The sequence below is a fragment of the Rhincodon typus genome, chromosome 32 (genome assembly GCF_021869965.1).
Source record: "Rhincodon typus isolate 14 chromosome 32, sRhiTyp1.1, whole genome shotgun sequence".
In the NCBI taxonomy this organism is placed as follows: Eukaryota; Metazoa; Chordata; class Chondrichthyes; order Orectolobiformes; family Rhincodontidae; genus Rhincodon; species Rhincodon typus.
In genome coordinates, this window is record NC_063363.1 from 9,185,864 (window position 1) to 9,196,013 (window position 10,150).

General features: G+C 40.4%; 1 non-coding gene across 1 annotated transcript; it reads right to left on the minus strand.

Moving 5' to 3' along the window:
• Positions 1-8,449: 8,449 nt before the first annotated feature.
• Positions 8,450-8,554, minus strand: LOC125486757. The gene has a single exon (XR_007265384.1). It is a non-coding gene; the product is annotated as a U6 spliceosomal RNA (small nuclear RNA).
• Positions 8,555-10,150: the final 1,596 nt, after the last annotated feature.

Genomic DNA, 10,150 nt, shown 5'->3' on the forward strand with positions numbered 1-10,150 from the left:
ATCAGCTCAAAATACCTTTGAGAAAATTCCAGCCTGGTTTCAAAAATGTAATGTGCAGTCAACAGATCGCATTATACTGTCAGAAATATAAACAGAAACTGCTGGAGAAACTCAGCAGGTCGAGAAGCATTTATCACAACAGTACGGCTCTTCCACCTCTCCCTTCAGTGCCAAAAGTTTTTAATAATGTAGAAAAGAATTGGGAGGAGAAAAAGGAAGAGAAGGGAAGGTTAGAGGGTGAGGGAGAGCAGAGATTGCCGATGTCACAAAAAGGCAAAGGGAGTAGTAGTGGCTGTAGAGAAGGGAGATAGAACCAGAGTATGTGTGAACGGCAAAATATAGATCAGCTCTGCTGATAGCAAAACCAAGAACACCAGGCATTAGAAGAGTTGTGGGGTAGAGATGGAAACAAGGTGGAGAACAGAGTTCGTGGTCTGAAGTTGAACTCACTGTTGAATCACTTTACGGCCTCTGGACTCAAATGAACACAATGTTGCAGCACTTTACAACTTTTGGATTCAATAGAAAATGAGGGGCATTTGGAACGGAGATGAAACACAAAGGTGTGCACATCCACCCGAATGCAGTTTCACTCTTCCAGAGATTATCTTAGAGAGTCATCATGAACCCTGTTTTCTCCAAGAAAGAAAAAAAATGAAAGAGTAACTCTGGGCTTTGGGACCACTTGGTCTCTTTTTAAAGAAAAAATGTCTCTGCCACAGACTGGAGTTATGCTGCTCATTATAATTTAAGTCTTGTGAGCTTCCAGGTTTTGAAGATTTTCCACATCTCAAGTGTGATTGGGACTTGACTGCCTTTGACACCAATTATAAATTACATAGCAACTTTGGCATAAAAATTAACTGATAAAGCAGTGATGAGGAATACAAACTGATGACTTTTAGTCTATATAGGTGAGGTAAACAACTTTTGACACAATGGAAGGAATGCATTTGTAACTCTTGATCACTCATGGACATATTAAACTTTTGATTGCATTTATTTAAGAGACAGAATATTTGACTGAAACAAATAATTGAGAATATAAATTCACAGCAACATAATTCAGTCATAGAATCCCTACAGTGCGGAAAGGGGCCATTTTGGGTCTGCACCAACCCTCTGAAGAGCATCCCAGCCAGACCTAGCCGCCTACCCTCTCGCTGTAACCTCATATTTATCATGGTTAATCCACCAAACCTGCACAACTTTGGACTGTGGGAGGAACCGGAGAACCCAGCAGAAGACGCGAGGAGAATGCCTGTGTGGAGTTTGAACAGTCACCTAGGACTGGGATCAAACCCGAGACCCTGGCACTATAATGCAGCAGTGCTAACCACTCTTACCCCAGTGTGGATTATCCCCAGCTTCGAATGAGACTACAGAACATCACAACTGATGGGGGTCAAGGAAGCTTCAAAAGGGAAGGACCTCAAAAGGTGAAATGCACTACAAACCAAACTGTAATCTTATGAGTTCCCAGTCTGTGAACATAAGGGAAACCAGGGCAGTTGGATGAGAGATATATTTGTGTATTTTGAAAAGGGAAAACAGAGCAACAGGGATTAAAGGCCCCTATCAGTGTTCTAGTGGGCAAAAGTGTGCATACTGTAAGGCTCACACTGGACTAAACTCTTTGTCATCCTGCACTACAGGTAAAGGAAGGAAGTCTCTCTTTGCTGAAGTCAGAAATCAAGTGAAAAGAAAGTGAAAGAAATAGGACAAAGGTCTTTAATCACTTCTGTTAACTTAAGACAGCCTGATTAAATTAACTATGTTTAAAAAACAAATTCATTTGATCTGAGAAAGAGAGAGCCATAAACAAATGGTTTGGTTTTCCTTGTTAGGGAGGAGTAGAGGGTTAATACAATAAGGTGTTAACGTTATGGTGAAATCATTTTACTTTATAAACATCAGAACAGCAGATACTGTATCCGGCTTACGCAGAATCTCAGCAAGCTGTGGGTGCACCACAGTTCAATTTCTAGGAAGAGAAACAAAGAACTGCAGACTTAGGAGCCGTGACTCTGTAAACACTGGGGGGAAAAAAAAATACTAATTAGAAATCCAAATGACAATTGGTAATAAATAATGAGGAAGTGGTTCTAACATACTTGTCCTGATTTCTTAAGGAACACTTTTGTAACGAATGCTGCTTGTCAAGTGAAGCTGAGGTTGAAAGTGAAGTATTAGACTCGCACTTCTTGAATTAATAGGGTTGTGGCTTAAGTCTTGCTGTCTTACTGATATACACATGATCTAGATTTATACAACAGCTCTGCGTTGAGAGAGCGCTGCACTGTTGGAGTTGCAGTATTTCAATTGAGACATTAAACCGAGGCCCTTCTGCTCTCTCAGTTGGACAATTCATTGCAAAATAGACCAACAGCATTGTTAACTATTCGAAGGAAAGGGAAGTTCTCCCAGTGTCCAGGTCAATATTTATTCTTCAGCTGATATCATAAAAAGATTAAAAGCAGCAGGTGCTGGAAATGCTCAGCAGAATTGCTGCGGGAGGAACAGAGTTAATGTTTCAAGAAAAAAATTGACTTCAAAAACCTGTGTACTTATATTTGGCTTGAAATGTTAAGATTTTCTCTCCACAAATGTTGCCAGACCTCCTGAATATTTCCAGAACTTTGTTTTTATTTCATATTTCCAGGATCTGCAGAATTTTATTGTCATTATTAGAAGCAGATTGTCTGATCATTTTTAAAATTTCTCCTTTTCCATTCATGGGGCATGGGCATCTCTGGCTAGACCTGCATTTTATGCCCATTCCAATTGCCCAGTGGGCATTTAAGAGTCAACCACATTGCTGTGAATCTGGGGTCACATGTAGGCCAGACCAGCTGAGATTTCCTTCTTTAAAGAACATTGGTGAATTGAGTCAGATTTTATGACAATTGATTGATGGCTTACAGGTGACTATTGTGTAACTCAGATGGAACGTAACAAAAACCAAAATTGCTGGAAATGCTCAGCAGGTCTTGCAGCATCTGTGGAGAGAAATCAGAGTTAACATTTTGGGTTGAGTGACCCTTCCTTAGGGCTTCCTCAGATGGAATGTAACTAGCTAACAAGTACTATGCAATAAACCAATTCTGTTTATCAGGATTGAACCAGTCTTCCGCTGAAGACTGTAGGTATCCTTTCCCAATTGGGATCAGTAACTTTGACTAATTAACACCAATAAGGAGGACTAGTGGCAGTGAATCTTTTCAAAGTAATTCAGATGACCCGTAGGACACAAGCACAACATATACCATGCTAACAGCAAGATGGATTTAACCACAGACCATCCCCTACTGCATTGCCCACTCTCTATCACCTTACCACCACAGCACCAACAGTGTAAAACTGGGCCCAACATTTTAGTTCTCTATGGAATTTGAGACAAGCAGAAGTGTACTTGGGAATCAACATGGAAAAGATAATGCTTTATGTACTTTAAAAAAAAAATGTTATGCCAAGCCATACACAAATTACTGCTTAATGTTAAATTATCATGAGTGATGGATAGATTTGCAGTGCTAACTGTGAGCCGGATTGAGACAACTCAAAACTCATGTCACTCACAATATTTATTAAATAACTGCATAGAGGCCAGTATCCCATCACCAAGTCACCTTTTATTTACTTGTGCACAGTACACTGACTGTTGCCAGCCAGCTCAGAGTCAGTCCCCTGAACTGAGGAGATTCGAAATCTCCTTTTATGTTGGTCAGTCAGGGCTTTCCTGATTGGTCTAGGTTAACAACTCCAATCAAGGATCTCAGTCAACAAGGTCCACATGGTTCCAATTACTACAGTTCAGCAACTAGCAAACAAAAAAGGCAGGCTTTCATGCAGTCAGTAAAATTAAATCCCAACCAAGGTGGAAGTCAGTGGCAGCAATTAAATCTTGTGACTTTCTGAAATTAACACCATCATCATTAACAGGTGTCAGAAGAGTTGGAGAAGTTGTGAGTGTATGTTGCAGTTACTGCAGTACAAAACTCTCCCCTCTCTGCCTTATAGAGATGTCAATGCAGAGCACAATTGGAAATAATGCATTGCTTTTGTTCCTAAACTACAAAGAAATTCAGAAACCTCTGATGGATACTTCAGGGAAACTCTTCAAGTTTTTCTTCGATATCTTCCTTTGTTTCCTTTTATCTATTCTCTCAGTTTCACTTTCACCCTAACCATAACCCTTGACCAGTTAGACTGGACAGGCCCCTGCAGATTTCGAGGGATCTGTGCTTTAACAGTCTTCCTTTGTTGTTGGAATAGAATGCCGCCACTGTTAAAGGGTTGGGTTAATGAACTACAAATTGAGAAATAGCTATTAAAGAGGTAAAGTCACCATCTTCCTACTGTCTCATTAGAGAAGGACAATTGGTAGTGGTTTAATCTCAGGGTCACTGTGTCTCAAGCAAGGGGAGAGGTTGAGAAGGAGAACCCTTCAAGGTAACCTCAGCCAGCGTAGGAATTGAACCCATATTGTCATTGCCACTCTATATCACAAACCAGTTGCCAGCCAACTGAGCGAACCTTCTAAAATAGACAAGGTTGTCTTCAAAGGACTCTTCTCACTTAATTTCCTCGTTTTGAGGAGTCTACCTGCGAGTCATCAGAAAGGGACAGATTTCCAGATCCACATCTTTGCCTGTGTTGACACAAACGACGAACTGCAGGTGTTGAACAAAAATTGTACTGGACACCAGATGGTGGGAGTTTCTGGCTCCTTTTTCAAAATTGGTATCAATTGAATTCACTGTACATCTGCTCTCCCTAAACCTGATGGCCTGTGCAATCTTTTGTATCCGTGCTCAGGATATCCTCTTGGGTGTTGACATCCCATTGTCATCTTGGCCCACTGCTCCCTGACCTTTATCAGAGAGAAGGAAATTTCTGGCAACTTCCTTGCATTGGCAGCACCTGCACACTTTTGCAGCCTGAGTTTCTAATTCCATTTCCTGCACATCTGAAAAATCTAAAGCTGGAGAATCCTGGATGACTATGGATATTGTTGAGAAAATAAAAGGAAAAGGAGGTATATGATGCAAACCAGAATAATGATACCAATAGAAATCAGGAAGAGTATCTCAAATGCAGGAGACAGCAAAGGCTGGAATAAGGAAGGCTAAGAGAAAGCATGAGGAGAGAATGGCAGGCTGAACTAAAATTAATAGTAAAATTTTCTTCAGACATATTAATTGGAAAAGATGGGTGAAATACAGAGTGGTTCGCATGACCTCCTTTGTACTGTAAAATTCTATGATTCCATGACCATGGCAAAATCTCTCCCAAATTCACTTACAATGATACTGTCAAGCTCTAAACATGTTTGAGTCCCTAGCCTTTTATTCATCACAGTACTTCTATACCCGTCTGATTTATTCCCCTACACATCCTTCCCTTTGCTGAATTTTTTGATGGCTTGGTTCGTAGCAAAAACCTTCTTCTTTCAGAAAAGAGGTCTACAGCTCAGAAAAAGTCTCTTCGGCCCATCGAGTCTGCACCAGTCAAAAGCAAGCACCTAACTATTCCAATCCCATTTGCTGTCATTTGGCCCAGAGCCTTGTGTGCCTTGGCATTATGATTGTCCATCACCTTTTTAAAGCTGTTAGTAGGGTTTCTGCCTCTACCCCTCTTAAAGGCAGTGAGTTCCAGGTTCCCACCATCTTCTGTGTAGATTGTCTTTTCCCTCACATCCCGTCCTGCCCCTTACCTTAAATCCATGCTCCCGGTCATTGATCCTTCCAACAGGAAGAAATGTTCCTTGGTCAGTTCCTCAGATACAGAACAATATTAATTTTTGTTGTTTATGTTATGAGATACCTCCCTGGCAACTGTGACATGAACCAGAACCTCTGACTCAGAGACTGGGACACTGTTGCTGCACAAGAGCCTAAAGCACTAACACTACGAACATCTGCTGTGTGCCTGTTCTCTTAAATCATGTTCTGAATAGGAACTCCTCAGAAATTTAACTAGCACTATGGAGTGCATTCAGATTTGAAAAATCTTGCCTTGTTTGGCCTCAACAGGTTTGTGTTATGGATGGCAGAAGTCAGCAAGCATAGCTTGGCTGGGCAGTTTGTTGCTGTGAGCATAATCTTGCATTCTGCTCTGCTAAACTTAATTGCTATTTCCATCACTGTTGATTGAAAAATCCAGCGAGGATGCACTTTCTAAAATAAATAGGCTCATGTCCAGAAAGAAGTTGTCAATAGCTAATGCAAGATTACAGATTGAGAACAGAGTGTGCACATTCCTGAAACCTCTGTTCTGTTCACAGATGCTGCTCACTTGCTGCTGCTTTTCTGTGGTTTTATTCTAAAACTTATGATGGATCCTGCTACGTGCAGCAGATAGCCACCTAGCATGATGTTTTTAAGTGAGGGAGGGGATGAAGAAACTTTTAAACTAAATCCTTAGGGAAGTAGTTCATGGGTGTCAATTTTTCAGTCTGCCGCAATGTAATTGGACTGTGTCACAATTCCAGCACAGAGGCTTTATTTTTACTACAAGAACAGAAATTGTTGGAAAAGCTCAGCAGGTCCGGCAGCACCTGTGGAGAGAAATCAGAGTTAACTTTTCAGGTCCAGTGACCTTCCCCCAGAACTTTATTTCTTGCCCTATGAAAACTGATCAAATTGCAAGGACTATGGTAGCGGCAAATGCAAGAAAGACTTGCATTTGCATGGCACCTTTCAGAATCTAAGAACTTCCTAAACACTTTATAGCAAATCAAGTTGTTTATTTGAAGTGTAGACAGCATTGGAACGTAGGAAAGATGATAAAAGTCAACAATCCCAAGAATCGATAACTCTCACCATAATGTTGGAGAAATTTAAAAGGGATGCAGTCACCCAAAGCTATGTGATCATATTGCTGGGGCATAATAGAGTTACAAATTGCTTAATAATGCTTGAATATTTGTCAGCTTTTCCAAAAGCAGATTTGAAGTGGCAGCCAAGATAGCTGAGTAAGTGAAGATTACTCATGATCTCTTGACCTATGTTCTTGGCATATTTGTAAATTTGCACTGTAGCATACAGAATGCAACCAGCTAGAAATCACACAAAAAGTTCTACACCCCACTTTCCCAATCCTGTGTGCCCTCTATCTCATGAGTACAGCCAATATTAATTATATGCTTTCTCCCCTCCAATAATCTTCAGTATGCAGACGATAGACAATGAATCAAGATTATGTGAGCTAAAAGTAAAGCCACAGCGTATCCTGCTGAATTCATGAGTTTTAGGAATTTTTGTCAGAAAGGCATTTATATTATACAGTACATGAACTCAGGACAAAGTTCTTTAAGTACTATTAGAGTACAGACATTGTATTAATGTAAAAAATGCAACAGCCAAACTGTTAACAGCAAAATCCTACTAACACAGAAAATAACAGAATTATGAGTAAACCATGTTTTGGCGCAGATAATCTCAGTTCAGATATGAGAGAGAAAGCATCACAGAGTTATTATTTCAGATCTTCCTCACAAAGTGCTGAAGTGACACTTAAACCTTTTGCTAGGCACTTAGAGTCATAGAGATACACAGCACGGAAACAGACCCTTTGGTCCAACTCATCTATGCCGACCAGATATCCTACATAAATCTAGTCTCATTTGCCAGCGTTTGGCCTATATCCCTGTAACCCTTCCTATTCATGTATCCATCCAGAAGCCTTTTAAATGTTGTAATTGTACCAGCCTTCACCACTTCCTCTGGCAGCTCATTCCATACATGAATCACCTTTTGCATGAAAAACTTGCCCCTTAGGTGCCTTTTGTATCTTTCCCCTCTCACCTTAAACCTATGCCCTCTAGTTTTGGACTCCCCCACCCCAGGGAAAAGACTTCAGCCACTTTGTCCATTCTCCAGCTGAGTATGTGTCTATATGTATTGCAGTTTCCGGGAGGACAAAACAAAGAAGATGGCAATAGAAGTAAATGTTTTAGAGGTCAAAAATGGTCAGGTGAGCAATTGAAGCAGATAGATAGGAAGAAAAAAAAAAAAAAAAAAACAATATTTTTGAATTGGGGTAATTGCAGCCATGGCATGGGATATGTAACATGCTTGGATGCTGTAATCCCAATAGCTAGGTGGTGAAGGAAAAACCAGAGCCAGTCTGTATTTGGTTCACTAATGTCTTTTCAGGAAGGAAATCTACCACCCTTCCCTGGTCTGGTCTACGTGTGACTCCACATCCACAGCAATGTGGCTCATTCTTGATTGAATTTATAGATATTGCCCCGCATTAAGTGCTGGCCTCCCCAGCAATGCCAACATCCCACAGAAAAATATGAAACATAATGGGTATATATCAGTAAGTGTCTTCTGCCAGCTAATGGAACAAATTAAACAATGAAATTTCAATGTGTAATTATGAAATTTTAATCAACTAACTTACTCATGGCCCATACTCCCACAGGACCACAAAACACTTTGGAATCATGAAACAATTCATGAATTTGTGTGTAATCCTAGCTCAGGGATCACACTAATCTTCTCTGTTTCATTCCAATTTTAGTAACTGCATTACCAAAGCAAGCACAGAATGTTCCTTTAAACATATTTTTCCCCCCACCACCCCAAATCAACTCATTCAGAGGCATGGTTATATACCTGTGGAGCAAATGGAACTTGAACCCAGATCTTCTGGTCCAAAGGTAGAAATAATACTACCACTGCACCATCCAGAGTCCCCTGAGAATGAGTTGAGTAGGAAGTGTCTCTTTATATTTGCTCAAGTAGCTAATGTTTTCCACCTGTATGCACTTAATGTTAATTAAGGCTGTTAATCTTGACAGTATGACTTTAGACCTTGGTTTCCCAAGGTTCTCCATGGCTAGGATTTTCTTTGTATCATGTCTGGATCTGCTGCAAATAAATTGTTAGAGACTGATTGCTATAATTGGTCAACAACTCCAGTATGGTTGCATTTATGACAGTCAGATGGCAGAAGACAAATCAGAACTCATTTCTTGTCTAACAATTCCTAGAAAATACCTAATCTTTTATATGAAGATCTGAAAGAGTTAATGCTGAGGAGTGCATTGAGAACCTCGCAAGATGATGAAGTCACATCAGTATGGGTGGGAAGGAATAAGACCCAATACCTTGGTCTCCCTCAGTCTCAGTGATGTGTTTATCATGTCAATGTAACTTGTGTCTAGTTGCTATCATGCAATAAATGACATTCTCTTTAAGATGTAGGCCTCTTCTCATTAAATTATCAGTTCTTTTCCTCTACGACACTAGAAAAAAACAGGCTGTCTACTAGGATAGAGAATGATGGCAGGAAGGGGCTCTTGTGGTGCAGCGGTAGTGTCCCTACCTCTGAGCCAGGTGGTCCAGGCTCAATTGCCACCTGTTCCAGCAGTATCTGATAGCAACTCTGAACAGGTTGATTAGATAGGAAGGTGACAGCTAAGATATCATATGGATCTTACACTACAATAAGCTGGAGTGAGGATTCATCTCAGAACATAGTCCTCCTATCAAAACAGTTTCATACTGTTGAGTTTAAAATTCATTCCCAGGTTTTCTAAGATTCTCAAATCATCATTCGTCACCTTGCTAAGTCTTTCACTCAACTTAATGTCACATGATTTTAAAGTCCAACTTCTTCATCACCTACTACTGTTTTATGATTTTTAACTTTTATCATCCTTCTTAGTATCCCAAGGTCCCTGGCTTGCTCGTTGGTTGCCTAATGTCATGTTACTATGTTGACAGAATCAGCAAACTACACTGACAGATCCATTGCAGTGTAAGACCATTATCTTCGATGCCAACTTTACAAGGTCTCAGATTACAACAATATTGAAGTTAAATTCCATAGCAATGTTAATTGGCTTAATAGAAGTGACAGCAAACCATGAACAAAATCCTACATCTTCCTGACTCGGAATCATAATACTAATTCCTTCATTGTCACTGAGCCAAAATCCTGCTTATGTCTTCCTAACAGCACTGTGGGTATATCTTCAGTCACTACAGCTGGGAATACTGTGGTGAGTAACTCACCTCCTGACTCCCCAAAGCTCTGTCCACCATCTACAAGACACAAGTCAGGAGTGTGATGGAATGCTCCCCACTTGCCTGGATGAGTGCACCTCCAACAATACTCAAGGATCTTGATACTA